The sequence below is a fragment of the Ambystoma mexicanum genome, chromosome 2q (genome assembly GCF_040938575.1).
Source record: "Ambystoma mexicanum isolate Mex_15411 chromosome 2q, UKY_AmexF1_1, whole genome shotgun sequence".
Taxonomy (NCBI): Eukaryota; Metazoa; Chordata; class Amphibia; order Caudata; family Ambystomatidae; genus Ambystoma; species Ambystoma mexicanum.
In genome coordinates, this window is record NC_090924.1 from 50,097,607 (window position 1) to 50,120,718 (window position 23,112).

Sequence of the window (23,112 nt, forward strand, 5' to 3'; positions counted from 1 at the left end):
CGACAAGATGGCCACCACGCCAGACAAGAGGGCCGCCCGAGGAATGCAGCAGGTGGGAGAACGAGTTACAAGGTGGGACTGGTGTCAACCAGCTACGTGGCCTACAGTTTATCCTTCAGCAGCACAGGACAGGTTTACCCCGCAAACAGCTAGACAGAGTATGCAGCGGCATCAGCAGCCGTCCGCTACCTGTCAATATCACCTGCCAACCCACGGGCCTGCGACGACAGGTTCTTTGAAAAGTTCCTCATGCTCATGTCCTCAGATGGGGTCCTTCCTTAGGGATGTAATCATGGACATGCTCGCTCTGGCCCCTCCCCCTGCACCTATAGTTATTCCTCCTATAGCTCCAGCACTGCAGGCCCCGTTGCAGCCCCTGCTGCCACGCCAGCTCCTTCGATTCTGGCGCCCCTGCCTTCCACTGTTCAGGCGGTTCCGTACTAGCCTCTGCTGCAGCCTCCGGCTCCGGTCTCCACACCTCAGCCCTCGGCGCCCAGCACCCCTCCACTCGTTCCAGACAAGCCGGACACCCTGGTGGATGCAGACGAGGAAAAAGACCTCGACACACCATCAACAGTCTAGGCCTTCCACGAATGACTCACAGGTCTGGCAGAGTGAAGGCTTCAGCCCCGGCGTGGGAACTCAACGTGGTACTGACAAGGCTCATGGGGGCCGCCTTCGAACCTATGCATCAGGCCACTCTCAAGTTCCTTTCGTGGAAAGCGCCTTTTATTGTGGTCATCATCCCTGCCAGGAGGGTAGTTGAGATCCAGGCCCTGTCCTGCAAGCAGCCTCATCTGACTTTTCACATCACGAGGGTGGTGCTGCGGGCGCACCCTTCCTTCATGCCAAAGGTTCCGTCAGAATTCCATCTCAACAAACATTTGGTGTTGCCTGTGTTTTTTCCGACACCTTTGTCGCTGGCTGGAAGGACTTTGCACTCGCTGGATGTGGCGCGTGCTCTGAAGTTCTATGTGGCACGCACAAAGAGTTTACGGAAGATGTCTCAACCTTTCGTGAACTTTGGTCCTGTGAACCATGGGAAAGCTTGGTCCAAGGCTTCCATTTCCAGGTTGCTCTCCGCCTGTATTACACACTGTCACCGTTTGGCAAACCGACCAATGCCTGACCGGCTGAGAGCTCATTCCACCAGAGCGATCGCTGCGACGACTTCGTTCCTGTCTGGTGTGCCCCTGCTGGACATCTGCAGGGCTGCTATGTGGAGGTCTACACACACCTTCACAAGATTCTACAGCGTCGAAAGGGATTCCAGAGAGGACTCCAGGGTCGGCCAAGCAGTGCTACGCAACCTGTTCCCTTGAAGGTGAGCCTGTTCCGGAGGTAACAGTAATTGCTTCTGTTGAGCCTTGCCACCTCACGTCGTTGTGTATTTCTGTACTGCTATTCTTTATGTGAATCCATGCCAGACCCCATGCTGGAGAAGGAACAAGTTACATACCTGTAACTGTTGTACTCTTTCGTCCTGTCCCCTTTCCTCCATACTGCATGGGCGCCTCTCGTTAGGGAAGGGAGACGGAACCTTTTTCACCAGAAGAAATCTTCCCATTTAAATTTAGAGGCACGCGGGGGCGTAGCCCTGGGAGCATGCGCTCGCCTGACTCTGCCCACCGGCGCCAGTCCCCTTTTCCGCGTCAACAGGAACAGGCCCATTTCACCAGCGCTCCTGGGATTGTCTTCGGACATGTAATACCACGCGCTCTTCCCCGGATACTTTCTTCTGTCTTTCCTCCCCGATGCATTTCGACTTCAGCGGGCTTCAGCAGATGTCCAGCCTGCGAGGTGCTCTTCCCTACATCGGATCCCCACGTTCTTTGCCTCCGCTGCCTTGGCCCCGACCATGGATGGGAGGGTTGCACAAAATGCAAAGCACATTCTTTGCGTGCTTTGACTAGCTAGGTGGACAGAGCTCTTCGAGAAGTCGCCCCCAGAGGACTTGAAGGACTTTTGTCAGTCATAAGTCAAGGCCTAAGGGAGGGCTGCTCTTTTCCAGTGCACCCCGCAAGGGCGACTTCTTCCCAAGGAAACGCCCAGACGGGAGGAACCGCTCAGTTTCTCACACCAGCACGGGTACCGAGGCTAATTCAGCTACCGGCCGCCAGGCCGAGGGGTCTGTAGATCCTTCCAGAGACAGTGCTGAGAGACCGCAAGGTTCTTTTACCGGGTGTACACCTGAGGGGCTATGCACTTGTACCTGCAACATGGCAGAGGGGGCGCCTGTACCCAGCACTACCGGCAACTCTGCTGAGGGTGACATTCCTACCAGGCCTCGGCCTGAGGTGCAGGGTAGGTCTCATGCTCCATCGTCAAGAGTCCTGGAGGAGGCCGGGCCCAGTGAGCCAAGCACCATGACTTTGGCATGTGGCATGCAGCTCGACAAGATGGCCACCACGCCAGACAAGATGGCCGCCCGAGGAATGCAGCAGGTGGGAGAACGAGTTACAAGGTGGGACTGGTGTCAACCAGCTACGTGGCCTACAGTTTATCCTTCAGCAGCACAGGACAGGTTTACCCCGCAAACAGCTAGACAGAGTATGCAGCGGCATCAGCAGCCGTCCGCTACCTGTCAATATCACCTGCCAACCCACGGGCCTGCGACGACAGGTTCTTTGAAAAGTTCCTCATGCTCATGTCCTCAGATGGGGTCCTTCCTTAGGGATGTAATCATGGACATGCTCGCTCTGGCCCCTCCCCCTGCACCTATAGTTATTCCTCCTATAGCTCCAGCACTGCAGGCCCCGTTGCAGCCCCTGCTGCCACGCCGGCTCCTTCGATTCTGGTGCCCCTGCCTTCCACTGTTCAGGCGGTTCCGTACTAGCCTCTGCTGCAGCCTCCGGCTCCGGTCTCCACACCTCAGCCCTCGGCGCCCAGCACCCCTCCACTCGTTCCAGACAAGCCGGACACCCTGGTGGATGCAGACGAGGAAAAAGACCTCGACACACCATCAACAGTCTAGGCCTTCCACGAATGACTCACAGGTCTGGCAGAGTGAAGGCTTCAGCCCCGGCGTGGGAACTCAACGTGGTACTGACAAGGCTCATGGGGGCCGCCTTCGAACCTATGCATCAGGCCACTCTCAAGTTCCTTTCGTGGAAAACGCCTTTTATTGTGGCCATCATCCCTGCCAGGAGGGTAGTTGAGATCCAGGCCCTGTCCTGCAAGAGGCCTTATCTGACTTTTCACATCACTTCCTTCATGCCAAAGGTTCCGTCAGAATTCCACCTCAACAAACATTTGGTGTTGCCTGTGTTTTTTCCGACACCTTTGTCGCTGGCTGGAAGGACTTTGCACTCGCTGGATGTGGCGCGTGCTCTGAAGTTCTATGTGGCACGCACAAAGAGTTTACGGAAGATGTCTCAACCTTTCGTGAACTTTGGTCCTGTGAACCATGGGAAAGCTTGGTCCAAGGCTTCCATTTCCAGGTGGCTCTCCGCCTGTATTACACACTGTCACCGTTTGGCAAACCGACCAATGCCTGACCGGCTGAGAGCTCATTCCACCAGAGCGATCGCTGCGACGACTTCGTTCCTGTCTGGTGTGCCCCTGCTGGACATCTGCAGGGCTGCTATGTGGAGGTCTACACACACCTTCACAAGATTCTACAGCGTCGAAAGGGATTCCAGAGAGGACTCCAGGGTCGGCCAAGCAGTGCTACGCAACCTGTTCCCTTGAAGGTGAGCCTGTTCTGGAGGTAACAGTAATTGCTTCTGTTGAGCCTTGCCACCTCACGTCGTTGTGTATTTCTGTACTGCTATTCTTTATGTGAATCCATGCCAGACCCCATGCTGGAGAAGGAACAAGTTACTTACCTGTAACTGTTGTACTCTTTCCTCCTGTCCCCTTTCCTCCATACTGCATGGGCGCCTCTCGTTAGGGAAGGGAGACGGAACCTTTTTCACCAGAAGAAATCTTCCCATTTAAATTTAGAGGCACGCGGGGGCGTAGCCCTGGGAGCATGCGCTCGCCTGACTCTGCCCACCGGCGCCAGTCCCCTTTTCCGCGTCAACAGGAACAGGCCCATTTCACCAGCGCTCCTGGGATTGTCTTCGGACATGTAATACCACGCGCTCTTCCCCGGATACTTTCTTCTGTCTTTCCTCCCCGATGCATTTCGACTTCAGCGGGCTTCAGCAGATGTCCAGCCTGCGAGGTGCTCTTCCCTACATCGGATCCCCACGTTCTTTGCCTCCGCTGCCTTGGCCCCGACCATGGATGGGAGGGTTGCACAAAATGCAAAGCACATTCTTTGCGTGCTTTGACTAGCTAGGTGGACAGAGCTCTTCGAGAAGTCGCCCCCAGAGGACTTGAAGGACTTTTGTCAGTCATAAGTCAAGGCCTAAGGGAGGGCTGCTCTTTTCCAGTGCACCCCGCAAGGGCGACTTCTTCCCAAGGAAACGCCCAGACGGGAGGAACCGCTCAGTTTCTCACACCAGCACGGGTACCGAGGCTAATTCAGCTACCGGCGGCCAGGCCGAGGGGTCTGTAGATCCTTCCAGAGACAGTGCTGAGAGACCGCAAGGTTCTTTTACCGGGTGTACACCTGAGGGGCTATGCACTTGTACCTGCAACATGGCAGAGGGGGCGCCTGTACCCAGCACTACCGGCAACTCTGCTGAGGGTGACAATCCTACCAGGCCTCGGCCTGAGGTGCAGGGTAGGTCTCATGCTCCATCGCCAAGAGTCCTGGAGGAGGCCGGGCCCAGTGAGCCAAGCACCATGACTTTGGCACATGGCATGCAGCTCGACAAGATGGCCACCACGCCAGACAAGATGGCCGCCCGAGGAATGCAGCAGGTGGGAGAACGAGTTACAAGGTGGGACTGGTGTCAACCAGGTACGTGGCCTACAGTTTATCCTTCAGCAGCACAGGACAGGTTTACCCCGCAAACAGCTAGACAGAGTATGCAGCGGCATCAGCTGCCGTCCGCTACCTGTCAATATCACCTGCAAACCCACGGGCCTGCGACAACAGGTTCTTTGAAAAGTTCCTCATGCTCATGTCCTCAGATGGGGTCCTTCCTTAGGGATGTAATCATGGACATGCTCGCTCTGGCCCCTCCCCCTGCACCTATAGTTATTCCTCCTATAGCTCCAGCACTGCAGGCCCCGTTGCAGCCCCTGCTGCCACGCCGGCTCCTTCGATTCTGGCGCCCCTGCCTTCCACTGTTCAGGCGGTTCCGTACTAGCCTCTGCTGCAGGCTCCGGTCTCCACACCGCAGCCCTCGGCGCCCAGCACCCCTCCACTCGTTCCAGACAAGCCGGACACCCTGATGGATGCAGACGAGGAAAAAGACCTCGACACACCATCAACAGTCTAGGCCTTCCACGAATGACTCACAGGTCTGGCAGAGTGAAGGCTTCAGCCCCGGCGTGGGAACTCAACGTGGTACTGACAAGGCTCATGGGGGCCGCCTTCGAACCTATGCATCAGGCCACTCTCAAGTTCCTTTCGTGGAAAACGCCTTTTATTGTGGCCATCATCCCTGCCAGGAGGGTAGTTGAGATCCAGGCCCTGTCCTGCAAGCGGCCTTATCTGACTTTTCACATCACGAGGGTGGTGCTGCGGGCGCAGCCTTCCTTCATGCCAAAGGTTCCGTCAGAATTCCACCTCAACAAACATTTGGTGTTGCCTGTGTTTTTTCCGAAGAGTTTACGGAAGATGTCTCAACCTTTCGTGAACTTTGGTCCTGTGAACCATGGGAAAGCTTGGTCCAAGGCTTCCATTTCCAGGTGGCTCTCCGCCTGTATTACACACTGTCACCGTTTGGCAAACCGACCAATGCCTGACCGGCTGAGAGCTCATTCGACCAGAGCGATCGCTGCGACGACTTCGTTCCTGTCTGGTGTGCCCCTGCTGGACATCTGCAGGGCTGCTATGTGGAGGTCTACACACACCTTCACAAGATTCTACAGCGTCGAAAGGGATTCCAGAGAGGACTCCAGGGTCGGCCAAGCAGTGCTACGCAACCTGTTCCCTTGAAGGTGAGCCTGTTCTGGAGGTAACAGTAATTGCTTCTGTTGAGCCTTGCCACCTCACGTCGTTGTGTATTTCTGTACTGCTATTCTTTATGTGAATCCATGCCAGACCCCATGCTGGAGAAGGAACAAGTTACTTACCTGTAACTGTTGTACTCTTTCGTCCTGTCCCCTTTCCTCCATACTGCATGGGCGCCTCTCGTTAGGGAAGGGAGACGGAACCTTTTTCACCAGAAGAAATCTTCCCATTTAAATTTAGAGGCACGCGGGGGCGTAGCCCTGGGAGCATGCGCTCGCCTGACTCTGCCCACCGGCGCCAGTCCCCTTTTCCGCGTCAACAGGAACAGGCCCATTTACCAAGCGCTCCTGGGATTGTCTTCGGACATGTAATACCACGCGCTCTTCCCCGGATACTTTCTTCTGTCTTTCCTCCCCGATGCATTTCGACTTCAGCGGGCTTCAGCAGATGTCCAGCCTGCGAGGTGCTCTTCCCTACATCGGATCCCCACGTTCTTTGCCTCCGCTGCCTTGGCCCCGACCATGGATGGGAGGGTTGCACAAAATGCAAAGCACATTCTTTGCGTGCTTTGACTAGCTAGGTGGACAGAGCTCTTCGAGAAATCGCCCCCAGAGTACTTGAAGGACTTTTGTCAGTCATAAGTCAAGGCCTAAGGGAGGGCTGCTCTTTTCCAGTGCACCCCGCAAGGGCGACTTCTTCCCAAGGAAACGCCCAGACGGGAGGAACCGCTCAGTTTCTCACACCAGCACGGGTACCGAGGCTAATTCAGCTACCGGCGGCCAGGCCGAGGGGTCTGTAGATCCTTCCAGAGACAGTGCTGAGAGACCGCAAGGTTCTTTTACCGGGTGTACACCTGAGGGGCTATGCACTTGTACCTGCAACATGGCAGAGGGGGCGCCTGTACCCAGCACTACCGGCAACTCTGCTGAGGGTGACATTCCTACCAGGCCTCGGCCTGAGGTGCAGGGTAGGTCTCATGCTCCATCGCCAAGAGTCCTGGAGGAGGCCGGGCCCAGTGAGCCAAGCACCATGACTTTGGCACATGGCATGCAGCTCGACAAGATGGCCACCACGCCAGATAAGATGGCCGCCCGAGGAATGCAGCAGGTGGGAGAACGAGTTACAAGGTGGGACTGGTGTCAACCAGCTACGTGGCCTACAGTTTATCCTTCAGCAGCACAGGACAGGTTTACCCCGCAAACAGCTAGACAGAGTATGCAGCGGCATCAGCAGCCGTCCGCTACCTGTCAATATCACCTGCCAACCCACGGGCCTGCGACGACAGGTTCTTTGAAAAGTTCCTCATGCTCATGTCCTCGGATGGGGTCCTTCCTTAGGGATGTAATCATGGACATGCTCGCTCTGGCCCCTCCCCCTGCACCTATAGTTATTCCTCCTATAGCTCCAGCACTGCAGGCCCTGTTGCAGCCCCTGCTGCCACGCCGGCTCCTTCGATTCTGGCGCCCCTGCCTTCCACTGTTCAGGCGGTTCCGTACTAGCCTCTGCTGCAGCCTCCGGCTCCGGTCTCCACACCTCAGCCCTCGGCGCCCAGCACCCCTCCACTCGTTCCAGACAAGCCGGACACCCTGGTGGATGCAGACGAGGAAAAATACCTCGACACACCATCAACAGTCTAGGCCTTCCACGAATGACTCACAGGTCTGGCAGAGTGAAGGCTTCAGCCCCGGCGTGGGAACTCAACGTGGTACTGACAAGGCTCATGGGGGCCGCCTTCGAACCTATGCATCAGGCCACTCTCAAGTTCCTTTCGTGGAAAACGCCTTTTATTGTGGCCATCATCCCTGCCAGGAGGGTAGTTGAGATCCAGGCCCTGTCCTGCAAACGGCCTTATCTGACTTTTCACATCACGAGGTGGTGCTGCGGGCGCACCCTTCCTTCATGCCAAAGGTTCCGTCAGAATTCCACCTCAACAAACATTTGGTGTTGCCTGTGTTTTTTCCGACACCTTTGTCGCTGGCTGGAAGGACTTTGCACTCGCTGGATGTGGCGCGTGCTCTGAAGTTCTATGTGGCACGCACAAAGAGTTTACGGAAGATGTCTCAACCTTTCGTGAACTTTGGTCCTGTGAACCATGGGAAAGCTTGGTCCAAGGCTTCCATTTCCAGGTTGCTCTCCGCCTGTATTACACACTGTCACCGTTTGGCAAACCGACCAATGCCTGACCGGCTGAGAGCTCATTCCACCAGAGCGATCGCTGCGACGACTTCGTTCCTGTCTGGTGTGCCCCTGCTGGACATCTGCAGGGCTGCTATGTGGAGGTCTACACACACCTTCACAAGATTCTACAGCGTCGAAAGGGATTCCAGAGAGGACTCCAGGGTCGGCCAAGCAGTGCTACGCAACCTGTTCCCTTGAAGGTGAGCCTGTTCTGGAGGTAACAGTAATTGCTTCTGTTGAGCCTTGCCACCTCACGTCGTTGTGTATTTCTGTACTGCTATTCTTTATGTGAATCCATGCCAGACCCCATGCTGGAGAAGGAACAAGTTACTTACCTGTAACTGTTGTACTCTTTCCTCCTGTCCCCTTTCCTCCATACTGCATGGGCGCCTCTCGTTAGGGAAGGGAGACGGAACCTTTTTCACCAGAAGAAATCTTCCCATTTAAATTTAGAGGCACGCGGGGGCGTAGCCCTGGGAGCATGCGCTCGCCTGACTCTGCCCACCGGCGCCAGTCCCCTTTTCCGCGTCAACAGGAACAGGCCCATTTCACCAGCGCTCCTGGGATTGTCTTCGGACATGTAATACCACGCGCTCTTCCCCGGATACTTTCTTCTGTCTTTCCTCCCCGATGCATTTCGACTTCAGCGGGCTTCAGCAGATGTCCAGCCTGCGAGGTGCTCTTCCCTACATCGGATCCCCACGTTCTTTGCCTCCGCTGCCTTGGCCCCGACCATGGATGGGAGGGTTGCACAAAATGCAAAGCACATTCTTTGCGTGCTTTGACTAGCTAGGTGGACAGAGCTCTTCGAGAAGTCGCCCCCAGAGGACTTGAAGGACTTTTGTCAGTCATAAGTCAAGGCCTAAGGGAGGGCTGCTCTTTTCCAGTGCACCCCGCAAGGGCGACTTCTTCCCAAGGAAACGCCCAGACGGGAGGAACCGCTCAGTTTCTCACACCAGCACGGGTACCGAGGCTAATTCAGCTACCGGCGGCCAGGCCGAGGGGTCTGTAGATCCTTCCAGAGACAGTGCTGAGAGACCGCAAGGTTCTTTTACCGGGTGTACACCTGAGGGGCTATACACTTGTACCTGCAACATGGCAGAGGGGGCGCCTGTACCCAGCACTACCGGCAACTCTGCTGAGGGTGACAATCCTACCAGGCCTCGGCCTGAGGTGCAGGGTAGGTCTCATGCTCCATCGCCAAGAGTCCTGGAGGAGGCCGGGCCCAGTGAGCCAAGCACCATGACTTTGGCACATGGCATGCAGCTCGACAAGATGGCCACCACGCCAGACAAGATGGCCGCCCGAGGAATGCAGCAGGTGGGAGAACGAGTTACAAGGTGGGACTGGTGTCAACCAGGTACGTGGCCTACAGTTTATCCTTCAGCAGCACAGGACAGGTTTACCCCGCAAACAGCTAGACAGAGTATGCAGCGGCATCAGCTGCCGTCCGCTACCTGTCAATATCACCTGCCAACCCACGGGCCTGCGACAACAGGTTCTTTGAAAAGTTCCTCATGCTCATGTCCTCATATGGGGTCCTTCCTTAGGGATGTAATCATGGACATGCTCGCTCTGGCCCCTCCCCCTGCACCTATAGTTATTCCTCCTATAGCTCCAGCACTGCAGGCCCCGTTGCAGCCCCTGCTGCCACGCCGGCTCCTTCGATTCTGGCGCCCCTGCCTTCCACTGTTCAGGCGGTTCCGTACTAGCCTCTGCTGCAGGCTCCGGTCTCCACACCGCAGCCCTCGGCGCCCAGCACCCCTCCACTCGTTCCAGACAAGCCGGACACCCTGATGGATGCAGACGAGGAAAAAGACCTCGACACACCATCAACAGTCTAGGCCTTCCACGAATGACTCACAGGTCTGGCAGAGTGAAGGCTTCAGCCCCGGCGTGGGAACTCAACGTGGTACTGACAAGGCTCATGGGGGCCGCCTTCGAACCTATGCATCAGGCCACTCTCAAGTTCCTTTCGTGGAAAACGCCTTTTATTGTGGCCATCATCCCTGCCAGGAGGGTAGTTGAGATCCAGGCCCTGTCCTGCAAGCGGCCTTATCTGACTTTTCACATCACGAGGGTGGTGCTGCGGGCGCACCCTTCCTTCATGCCAAAGGTTCCGTCAGAATTCCACCTCAACAAACATTTGGTGTTGCCTGTGTTTTTTCCGAAGAGTTTACGGAAGATGTCTCAACCTTTCGTGAACTTTGGTCCTGTGAACCATGGGAAAGCTTGGTCCAAGGCTTCCATTTCCAGGTGGCTCTCCGCCTGTATTACACACTGTCACCGTTTGGCAAACCGACCAATGCCTGACCGGCTGAGAGCTCATTCCACCAGAGCGATCGCTGCGACGACTTCGTTCCTGTCTGGTGTGCCCCTGCTGGACATCTGCAGGGCTGCTATGTGGAGGTCTACACACCTTCACAAGATTCTACAGCGTCGAAAGGGATTCCAGAGAGGACTCCAGGGTCGGCCAAGCAGTGCTACGCAACCTGTTCCCTTGAAGGTGAGCTTGTTCCGGAGGTAACAGTAATTGCTTCTGTTGAGCCTTGCCACCTCACGTCGTTGTGTGTTTCTGTACTGCTATTTATTCTTTATGTGAATCCATGCCAGACCCCATGCTGGAGAAGGAACAAGTTACTTACCTGTAACTGTTGTACTCTTTCGTCCTGTCCCCTTTCCTCCATACTGCATGGGCGCCTCTCGTTAGGGAAGGGAGACGGAACCTTTTTCACCAGAAGAAATCTTCCCATTTAAATTTAGAGGTACGCGGGGGCGTAGCCCTGGGAGCATGCGCTCGCCTGACTCTGCCCACCGGCGCCAGTCCCCTTTTCCGCGTCAACAGGAACAGGCCCATTTCACCAGCGCTCCTGGGATTGTCTTCGGACATGTAATACCACGCGCTCTTCCCCGGATACTTTCTTCTGTCTTTCCTCCCCGATGCATTTCGACTTCAGCGGGCTTCAGCAGATGTCCAGCCTGCGAGGTGCTCTTCCCTACATCGGATCCCCACGTTCTTTGCCTCCGCTGCCTTGGCCCCGACCATGGATGGGAGGGTTGCACAAAATGCAAAGCACATTCTTTGCGTGCTTTGACTAGCTAGGTGGACAGAGCTCTTCGAGAAGTCGCCCCCAGAGGACTTGAAGGACTTTTGTCAGTCATAAGTCAAGGCCTAAGGGAGGGCTGCTCTTTTCCAGTGCACCCCGCAAGGGCGACTTCTTCCCAAGGAAACGCCCAGACGGGAGGAACCGCTCAGTTTCTCACACCAGCACGGGTACCGAGGCTAATTCAGCTACCGGCCGCCAGGCCGAGGGGTCTGTAGATCCTTCCAGAGACAGTGCTGAGAGACCGCAAGGTTCTTTTACCGGGTGTACACCTGAGGGGCTATGCACTTGTACCTGCAACATGGCAGAGGGGGCGCCTGTACCCAGCACTACCGGCAACTCTGCTGAGGGTGACATTCCTACCAGGCCTCGGCCTGAGGTGCAGGGTAGGTCTCACGCTCCATCGTCAAGAGTCCTGGAGGAGGCCGGGCCCAGTGAGCCAAGCACCATGACTTTGGCATGTGGCATGCAGCTCGACAAGATGGCCACCACGCCAGACAAGATGGCCGCCCGAGGAATGCAGCAGGTGGGAGAACGAGTTACAAGGTGGGACTGGTGTCAACCAGCTACGTGGCCTACAGTTTATCCTTCAGCAGCACAGGACAGGTTTACCCCGCAAACAGCTAGACAGAGTATGCAGCGGCATCAGCAGCCGTCCGCTACCTGTCAATATCAACTGCCAACCCACGGGCCTGCGACGACAGGTTCTTTGAAAAGTTCCTCATGCTCATGTCCTCAGATGGGGTCCTTCCTTAGGGATGTAATCATGGACATGCTCGCTCTGGCCCCTCCCCCTGCACCTATAGTTATTCCTCCTATAGCTCCAGCACTGCAGGCCCCGTTGCAGCCCCTGCTGCCACGCCGGCTCCTTCGATTCTGGTGCCCCTGCCTTCCACTGTTCAGGCGGTTCCGTACTAGCCTCTGCTGCAGCCTCCGGCTCCGGTCTCCACACCTCAGCCCTCGGCGCCCAGCACCCCTCCACTCGTTCCAGACAAGCCGGACACCCTGGTGGATGCAGACGAGGAAAAAGACCTCGACACACCATCAACAGTCTAGGCCTTCCACGAATGACTCACAGGTCTGGCAGAGTGAAGGCTTCAGCCCCGGCGTGGGAACTCAACGTGGTACTGACAAGGCTCATGGGGGCCGCCTTCGAACCTATGCATCAGGCCACTCTCAAGTTCCTTTCGTGGAAAACGCCTTTTATTGTGGCCATCATCCCTGCCAGGAGGGTAGTTGAGATCCAGGCCCTGTCCTGCAAGAGGCCTTATCTGACTTTTCACATCACGAGGGTGGTGCTGCGGGCGCACCCTTCCTTCATGCCAAAGGTTCCGTCAGAATTCCACCTCAACAAACATTTGGTGTTGCCTGTGTTTTTTCCGACACCTTTGTCGCTGGCTGGAAGGACTTTGCACTCGCTGGATGTGGCGCGTGCTCTGAAGTTCTATGTGGCACGCACAAAGAGTTTACGGAAGATGTCTCAACCTTTCGTGAACTTTGGTCCTGTGAACCATGGGAAAGCTTGGTCCAAGGCTTCCATTTCCAGGTGGCTCTCCGCCTGTATTACACACTGTCACCGTTTGGCAAACCGACCAATGCCTGACCGGCTGAGAGCTCATTCCACCAGAGCGATCGCTGCGACGACTTCGTTCCTGTCTGGTGTGCCCCTGCTGGACATCTGCAGGGCTGCTATGTGGAGGTCTACACACACCTTCACAAGATTCTACAGCGTCGAAAGGGATTCCAGAGAGGACTCCAGGGTCGGCCAAGCAGTGCTACGCAACCTGTTCCCTTGAAGGTGAGCCTGTTCCGGAGGTAACAGTAATTACTTCTGTTGAGCCTTGCCACCTCACGTCGTTGTGTATTTCTGTACTGCTATTTATTCTTTATGTGAATCCATGCCAGACCCCATGCTGGAGAAGGAACAAGTTACTTACCTGTAACTGTTGTACTCTTTCGTCCTGTCCCCTTTCCTCCATACTGCATGGGCGCCTCTCGTTAGGGAAGGGAGACGGAACCTTTTTCACCAGAAGAAATCTTCCCATTTAAATTTAGAGGCACGCGGGGGCGTAGCCCTGGGAGCATGCGCTCGCCTGACTCTGCCCACCGGCGCCAGTCCCCTTTTCCGCGTCAACAGGAACAGGCCCATTTCACCAGCGCTCCTGGGATTGTCTTCGGACATGTAATACCACGCGCTCTTCCCCGGATACTTTCTTCTGTCTTTCCTCCCCGATGCATTTCGACTTCAGCGGGCTTCAGCAGATGTCCAGCCTGCGAGGTGCTCTTCCCTACATCGGATCCCCACGTTCTTTGCCTCCGCTGCCTTGGCCCCGACCATGGATGGGAGGGTTGCACAAAATGCAAAGCACATTCTTTGCGTGCTTTGACTAGCTAGGTGGACAGAGCTCTTCGAGAAGTCGCCCCCAGAGGACTTGAAGGACTTTTGTCAGTCATAAGTCAAGGCCTAAGGGAGGGCTGCTCTTTTCCAGTGCACCCCGCAAGGGCGACTTCTTCCCAAGGAAACGCCCAGACGGGAGGAACCGCTCAGTTTCTCACACCAGCACGGGTACCGAGGCTAATTCAGCTACCGGCGGCCAGGCCGAGGGGTCTGTAGATCCTTCCAGAGACAGTGCTGAGAGACCGCAAGGTTCTTTTACCGGGTGTACACCTGAGGGGCTATGCACTTGTACCTGCAACATGGCAGAGGGGGCGCCTGTACCCAGCACTACCGGCAACTCTGCTGAGGGTGACAATCCTACCAGGCCTCGGCCTGAGGTGCAGGGTAGGTCTCATGCTCCATCGCCAAGAGTCCTGGAGGAGGCCGGGCCCAGTGAGCCAAGCACCATGACTTTGGCACATGGCATGCAGCTCGACAAGATGGCCACCACGCCAGACAAGATGGCCGCCCGAGGAATGCAGCAGGTGGGAGAACGAGTTACAAGGTGGGACTGGTGTCAACCAGGTACGTGGCCTACAGTTTATCCTTCAGCAGCACAGGACAGGTTTACCCCGCAAACAGCTAGACAGAGTATGCAGCGGCATCAGCTGCCGTCCGCTACCTGTCAATATCACCTGCCAACCCACGGGCCTGCGCCGACAGGTTCTTTGAAAAGTTCCTCATGCTCATGTCCTCAGATGGGGTCCTTCCTTAGGGATGTAATCATGGACATGCTCGCTCTGGCCCCTCCCCCTGCACCTATAGTTATTCCTCCTATAGCTCCAGCACTGCAGGCCCCGTTGCAGCCCCTGCTGCCACGCCGGCTCCTTCGATTCTGGCGCCCCTGCCTTCCACTGTTCAGGCGGTTCCGTACTAGCCTCTGCTGCAGCCTCCGGCTCCGGTCTCCACACCGCAGCCCTCGGCGCCCAGCACCCCTCCACTCGTTCCAGACAAGCCGGACACCCTGATGGATGCAGACGAGGAAAAAGACCTCGACACACCATCAACAGTCTAGGCTTTCCACGAATGACTCACAGGTCTGGCAGAGTGAAGGCTTCAGCCCCGGCGTGGGAACTCAACGTGGTACTGACAAGGCTCATGGGGGCCGCCTTCGAACCTATGCATCAGGCCACTCTCAAGTTCCTTTCGTGGAAAGCGCCTTTTATTGTGGTCATCATCCCTGCCAGGAGGGTAGTTGAGATCCAGGCCCTGTCCTGCAAGCGGCCTTATCTGACTTTTCACATCACGAGGGTGGTGCTGCGGGCGCACCCTTCCTTCATGCCAAAGGTTCCATCAGAATTCCACCTCAACAAACATTTGGTGTTGCCTGTGTTTTTTCCGAAGAGTTTACGGAAGATGTCTCAACCTTTCGTGAACTTTGGTCCTGTGAACCATGGGAAAGCTTGGTCCAAGGCTTCCATTTCCAGGTGGCTCTCCGCCTGTATTACACACTGTCACCGTTTGGCAAACCGACCAATGCCTGACCGGCTGAGAGCTCATTCGACCAGAGCGATCGCTGCGACGACTTCGTTCCTGTCTGGTGTGCCCCTGCTGGACATCTGCAGGGCTGCTATGTGGAGGTCTACACACACCTTCACAAGATTCTACAGCGTCGAAAGGGATTCCAGAGAGGACTCCAGGGTCGGCCAAGCAGTGCTACGCAACCTGTTCCCTTGAAGGTGAGCCTGTTCCGGAGGTAACAGTAATTGCTTCTGTTGAGCCTTGCCACCTCACGTCGTTGTGTATTTCTGTACTGCTATTTATTCTTTATGTGAATCCATGCCAGACCCCATGCTGGAGAAGGAACAAGTTACTTACCTGTAACTGTTGTACTCTTTCGTCCTGTCCCCTTTCCTCCATACTGCATGGGCGCCTCTCGTTGGGGAAGGGAGACGGAACCTTTTTCACCAGAAGAAATCTTCCCATTTAAATTTAGAGGCACGCGGGGGCGTAGCCCTGGGAGCATGCGCTCGCCTGACTCTGCCCACCGGCGCCAGTCCCCTTTTCCGCGTCAACAGGAACAGGCCCATTTCACCAGCGCTCCTGGGATTGTCTTCGGACATGTAATACCACGCGCTCTTCCCCGGATACTTTCTTCTGTCTTTCCTCCCCGATGCATTTCGACTTCAGCGGGCTTCAGCAGATGTCCAGCCTGCGAGGTGCTCTTCCCTACATCGGATCCCCACGTTCTTTGCCTCCGCTGCCTTGGCCCCGACCATGGATGGGAGGGTTGCACAAAATGCAAAGCACATTCTTTTCGTGCTTTGACTAGCTAGGTGGACAGAGCTCTTCGAGAAGTCGCCCCCAGAGGACTTGAAGGACTTTTGTCAGTCATAAGTCAAGGCCTAAGGGAGGGCTGCTCTTTTCCAGTGCACCCCGCAAGGGCGACTTCTTCCCAAGGAAACGCCCAGACGGGAGGAACCGCTCAGTTTCTCACACCAGCACGGGTACCGAGGCTAATTCAGCTACCGGCCGCCAGGCCGAGGGGTCTGTAGATCCTTCCAGAGATAGTGCTGAGAGACAGCAAGGTTCTTTTACCGGGTGTACACCTGAGGGGCTTTGCACTTGTACCTGCAACATGGCAGAGGGGGCGCCTGTACCCAGCACTACCGGCAACTCTGCTGAGGGTGACATTCCTACCAGGCCTCGGCCTGAGGTGCAGGGTAGGTCTCATGCTCCATCGTCAAGAGTCCTGGAGGAGGCCGGGCCCAGTGAGCCAAGCACCATGACTTTGGCACGTGGCATGCAGCTCGACAAGATGGCCACCACGCCAGACAAGATGGCCGCCCGAGGAATGCAGCAGGTGGGAGAACGAGTTACAAGGTGGGACTGGTGTCAACCAGGTACGTGGCCTACAGTTTATCCTTCAGCAGCACAGGACAGGTTTACCCCGCAAACAGCTAGACAGAGTATGCAGCGGCATCAGCAGCTGTCCGCTACCCGTCAATATCACCTGCCAACCCACGGGCCTGCGACGACAGGTTCTTTGAAAAGTTCCTCATGCTCATGTCCTCAGATGGGGTCCTTCCTTAGGGATGTAATCATGGACATGCTCGCTCTGGCCCCTCCCCCTGCACCTATAGTTATTCCTCCTATAGCTCCAGCACTGCAGGCCCCGTTGCAGCCCCTGCTGCCAAGCCGGCTCCTTCGATTCTGGCGCCCCTGCCTTCCACTGTTCAGTCGGTTCCGTACTAGCCTCTGCTGCAGCCTCCGGCTCCGGTCTCCACACCTCAGCCCTCGGCGCCCAGCACCCCTCCACTCGTTCCAGACAAGCCGGACACCCTGGTGGATGCAGATGAGAAAAAGACCTCGACACACCATCAACAGTCTAGGCCTTCCACGAATGACTCACAGGTCTGGCAGAGTGAAGGCTTCAGCCCCGGCGTGGGAACTCAACGTGGTACTGACAAGGCTCATGGGGGCCGCCTTCGAACCTATGCATCAGGCCACTCTCAAGTTCCTTTCGTGGAAAGCGCCTTTTATTGTGGCCATCATCCCTGCCAGGAGGGTAGTTGAGATCCAGGCCCTGTCCTGCAAGCAGCCTTATCTGACTTTTCACATCACGAGGGTGGTGCTGCGGGCGCACCCTTCCTTCATGCCAAAGGTTCCGTCAGAATTCCATCTCAACAAACATTTGGTGTTCCCCTTTTTTTTTTTGACACCTTTGTCGCTGGCTGGAAGGACTTTGCACTCGCTGGATGTGGCGCGTGCTCTGAAGTTCTATGTGGCACGCACAAAGAGTTTACGGAAGATGTCTCAACCTTTCGTGAACTTTGGTCCTGTGAACCATGGGAAAGCTTGGTCCAAGGCTTCCATTTCCAGGTTGCTCTCCGCCTGTATTACACACTGTCACCGTTTGGCAAACCGACCAATGCCTGACCGGCTGAGAGCTCATTCCACCAGAGCGATCGCTGCGACGACTTCGTTCCTGTCTGGTGTGCCCCTGCTGGACATCTGCAGGGCTGCTATGTGGAGGTCTACACACACCTTCACAAGATTCTACAGCGTCGAAAGGGATTCCAGAGAGGACTCCAGGGTCGGCCAAGCAGTGCTACGCAACCTGTTCCCTTGAAGGTGAGCCTGTTCCGGAGGTAACAGTAATTGCTTCTGTTGAGCCTTGCCACCTCACGTCGTTGTGTATTTCTGTACTGCTATTCTTTATGTGAATCCATGCCAGACCCCATGCTGGAGAAGGAACAAGTTACATACCTGTAACTGTTGTACTCTTTCGTCCTGTCCCCTTTCCTCCATACTGCATGGGCGCCTCTCGTTAGGGAAGGGAGACGGAACCTTTTTCACCAGAAGAAATCTTCCCATTTAAATTTAGAGGTACGCGGGGGCGTAGCCCTGGGAGCATGCGCTCGCCTCACTCTGCCCACCGGCGCCAGTCCCCTTTTCCGCGTCAACAGGAACAGGCCCATTTCACCAGCGCTCCTGGGATTGTCTTCGGACATGTAATACCACGCGCTCTTCCCCGGATACTTTCTTCTGTCTTTCCTCCCCGATGCATTTCGACTTCAGCGGGCTTCAGCAGGTGTCCAGCCTGCGAGGTGCTCTTCCCTACATCGGATCCCCACGTTCTTTGCCTCCGCTGCCTTGGCCCCGACCATGGATGGGAGGGTTGCACAAAATGCAAAGCACATTCTTTGCATGCTTTGACTAGCTAGGTGGACAGAGCTCTTCGAGAAATCGCCCCCAGAGGACTTGAAGGACTTTTGTCAGTCATAAGTCAAGGCCTAAGGGAGGGCTGCTCTTTTCCAGTGCACCCCGCAAGGGCGACTTCTTCCCAAGGAAACGCCCAGACGGGAGGAACCGCTCAGTTTCTCACACCAGCACGGGTACCGAGGCTAATTCAGCTACCGGCGGCCAGGCCGAGGGGTCTGTAGATCCTTCCAGAGACAGTGCTGAGAGACCGCAAGGTTCTTTTACCGGGTGTACACCTGAGGGGCTATGCACTTGTACCTGCAACATGGCAGAGGGGGCGCCTGTACCCAGCACTACCGGCAACTCTGCTGAGGGTGACATTCCTACCAGGCCTCGGCCTGAGGTGCAGGGTAGGTCTCATGCTCCATCGCCAAGAGTCCTGGAGGAGGCCGGGCCCAGTGAGCCAAGCACCATGACTTTGGCACATGGCATGCAGCTCGACAAGATGGCCACCACGCCAGATAAGATGGCCGCCCGAGGAATGCAGCAGGTGGGAGAACGAGTTACAAGGTGGGACTGGTGTCAACCAGCTACGTGGCCTACAGTTTATCCTTCAGCAGCACAGGACAGGTTTACCCCGCAAACAGCTAGACAGAGTATGCAGCGGCATCAGCAGCCGTCCGCTACCTGTCAATATCACCTGCCAACCCACGGGCCTGCGACGACAGGTTCTTTGAAAAGTTCCTCATGCTCATGTCCTCAGATGGGGTCCTTCCTTAGGGATGTAATCATGGACATGCTCGCTCTGGCCCCTCCCCCTGCACCTATAGTTATTCCTCCTATAGCTCCAGCACTGCAGGCCCCGTTGCAGCCCCTGCTGCCAAGCCGGCTCCTTCGATTCTGGCGCCCCTGCCTTCCACTGTTCAGGCGGTTCCGTACTAGCCTCTGCTGCAGCCTCCGGCTCCGGTCTCCACACCTCAGCCCTCGGCGCCCAGCACCCCTCCACTCGTTCCAGACAAGCCGGACACCCTGGTGGATGCAGATGAGAAAAAGACCTCGACACACCATCAACAGTCTAGGCCTTCCACGAATGACTCACAGGTCTGGCAGAGTGAAGGCTTCAGCCCCGGCGTGGGAACTCAACGTGGTACTGACAAGGCTCATGGGGGCCGCCTTCGAACCTATGCATCAGGCCACTCTCAAGTTCCTTTCGTGGAAAGCGCCTTTTATTGTGGTCATCATCCCTGCCAGGAGGGTAGTTGAGATCCAGGCCCTGTCCTGCAAGCAGCCTTATCTGACTTTTCACATCACGAGGGTGGTGCTGCGGGCGCACCCTTCCTTCATGCCAAAGGTTCCGTCAGAATTCCATCTCAACAAACATTTGGTGTTGCCTGTGTTTTTTCCGACACCTTTGTCGCTGGCTGGAAGGACTTTGCACTCGCTGGATGTGGCGCGTGCTCTGAAGTTCTATGTGGCACGCACAAAGAGTTTACGGAAGATGTCTCAACCTTTCGTGAACTTTGGTCCTGTGAACCATGGGAAAGCTTGGTCCAAGGCTTCCATTTCCAGGTTGCTCTCCGCCTGTATTACACACTGTCACCGTTTGGCAAACCGACCAATGCCTGACCGGCTGAGAGCTCATTCCACCAGAGCGATCGCTGCGACGACTTCGTTCCTGTCTGGTGTGCCCCTGCTGGACATCTGCAGGGCTGCTATGTGGAGGTCTACACACACCTTCACAAGATTCTACAGCGTCGAAAGGGATTCCAGAGAGGACTCCAGGGTCGGCCAAGCAGTGCTACGCAACCTGTTCCCTTGAAGGTGAGCCTGTTCCGGAGGTAACAGTAATTGCTTCTGTTGAGCCTTGCCACCTCACGTCGTTGTGTATTTCTGTACTGCTATTCTTTATGTGAATCCATGCCAGACCCCATGCTGGAGAAGGAACAAGTTACATACCTGTAACTGTTGTACTCTTTCGTCCTGTCCCCTTTCCTCCATACTGCATGGGCGCCTCTCGTTAGGGAAGGGAGACGGAACCTTTTTCACCAGAAGAAATCTTCCCATTTAAATTTAGAGGTACGCGGGGGCGTAGCCCTGGGAGCATGCGCTCGCCTCACTCTGCCCACCCGCGCCAATCCCCTTTTCCGCGTCAACAGGAACAGGCCCATTTCACCAGCGCTCCTGGGATTGTCTTCGGACATGTAATACCACGCGCTCTTCCCCGGATACTTTCTTCTGTCTTTCCTCCCCGATGCATTTCGACTTCAGCGGGCTTCAGCAGATGTCCAGCCTGCGAGGTGCTCTTCCCTACATCGGATCCCCACGTTCTTTGCCTCCGCTGCCTTGGCCCCGACCATGGATGGGAGGGTTGCACAAAATGCAAAGCACATTCTTTGCGTGCTTTGACTAGCTGGGTGGACAGAGCTCTTCGAGAAGTCGCCCCCAGAGGACTTGAAGGACTTTTGTCAGTCATAAGTCAAGGCCTAAGGGAGGGCTGCTCTTTTCCAGTGCACCCCGCAAGGGCGACTTCTTCCCAAGGAAACGCCCAGACGGGAGGAACCGCTCAGTTTCTCACACCAGCACGGGTACCGAGGCTAATTCAGCTACCGGCAGCCAGGCCGAGGGGTCTGTAGATCCTTCCAGAGACAGTGCTGAGAGACCGCAAGGTTCTTTTACCGGGTGTACACCTGAGGGGCTATGCACTTGTACCTGCAACATGGCAGAGGGGGCGCCTGTACCCAGCACTACCGGCAACTCTGCTGAGGGTGACATTCCTACCAGGCCTCGGCCTGAGGTGTAGGGTAGGTCTCATGCTCCATCGCCAAGAGTCCTGGAGGAGGCCGGGCCCAGTGAGCCAAGCACCATGACTTTGGCACGTGGCATGCAGCTCGACAAGATGGCCACCACGCCAGACAAGAGGGCCGCCCGAGGAATGCAGCAGGTGGGAGAACGAGTTACAAGGTGGGACTGGTGTCAACCAGCTACGTGGCCTACAGTTTATCCTTCAGCAGCACAGGACAGGTTTACCCCGCAAACAGCTAGACAGAGTATGCAGCGGCATCAGCAGCCGTCCGCTACCCGTCAATATCACCTGCCAACCCACGGGCCTGCGACGACAGGTTCTTTGAAAAGTTCCTCATGCTCATGTCCTCAGATGGGGTCCTTCCTTAGGGATGTAATCATGGACATGCTCGCTCTGGCCCCTCCCCCTGCACCTATAGTTATTCCTCCTATAGCTCCAGCACTGCAGGCCCCGTTGCAGCCCCTGCTGCCACGCCGGCTCCTTCGATTCTGGCGCCCCTGCCTTCCACTGTTCAGGCGGTTCCGTACTAGCCTCTGCTGCAGCCTCCGGCTCCGGTCTCCACACCTCAGCCCTCGGCGCCCAGCACCCCTCCACTCGTTCCAGACAAGCCGGACACCCTGGTGGATGCAGACGAGGAAAAAGACCTCGACACACCATCAACAGTCTAGGCCTTCCACGAATGACTCACAGGTCTGGCAGAGTGAAGGCTTAAGCCCCGGCGTGGGAACTCAACGTGGTACTGACAAGGCTCATGGGGGCCGCCTTCGAACCTATGCATCAGGCCACTCTCAAGTTCCTTTCGTGGAAAACGCCTTTTATTGTGGCCATCATCCCTGCCAGGAGGGTAGTTGAGATCCAGGCCCTGTCCTGCAAGAGGCCTTATCTGACTTTTCACATCACGAGGGTGGTGCTGCGGGCGCACCCTTCCTTCATGCCAAAGGTTCCGTCAGAATTCCACCTCAACAAACATTTGGTGTTGCCTGTGTTTTTTCCGACACCTTTGTCGCTGGCTGGAAGGACTTTGCACTCGCTGGATGTGGCGCGTGCTCTGAAGTTCTATGTGGCACGCACAAAGAGTTTACGGAAGATGTCTCAACCTTTCGTGAACTTTGGTCCTGTGAACCATGGGAAAGCTTGGTCCAAGGCTTCCATTTCCAGGTGGCTCTCCGCCTGTATTACACACTGTCACCGTTTGGCAAACCGACCAATGCCTGACCGGCTGAGAGCTCATTCCACCAGAGCGATCGCTGCGACGACTTCGTTCCTGTCTGGTGTGCCCCTGCTGGACATCTGCAGGGCTGCTATGTGGAGGTCTACACACCTTCACAAGATTCTACAGCGTCGAAAGGGATTCCAGAGAGGACTCCAGGGTCGGCCAAGCAGTGCTACGCAACCTGTTCCCTTGAAGGTGAGCTTGTTCCGGAGGTAACAGTAATTGCTTCTGTTGAGCCTTGCCACCTCACGTCGTTGTGTGTTTCTGTACTGCTATTTATTCTTTATGTGAATCCATGCCAGACCCCATGCTGGAGAAGGAACAAGTTACTTACCTGTAACTGTTGTACTCTTTCGTCCTGTCCCCTTTCCTCCATACTGCATGGGCGCCTCTCGTTAGGGAAGGGAGACGGAACCTTTTTCACCAGAAGAAATCTTCCCATTTAAATTTAGAGGTACGCGGGGGCGTAGCCCTGGGAGCATGCGCTCGCCTGACTCTGCCCACCGGCGCCAGTCCCCTTTTCCGCGTCAACAGGAACAGGCCCATTTCACCAGCGCTCCTGGGATTGTCTTCGGACATGTAATACCACGCGCTCTTCCCCGGATACTTTCTTCTGTCTTTCCTCCCCGATGCATTTCGACTTCAGCGGGCTTCAGCAGATGTCCAGCCTGCGAGGTGCTCTTCCCTACATCGGATCCCCACGTTCTTTGCCTCCGCTGC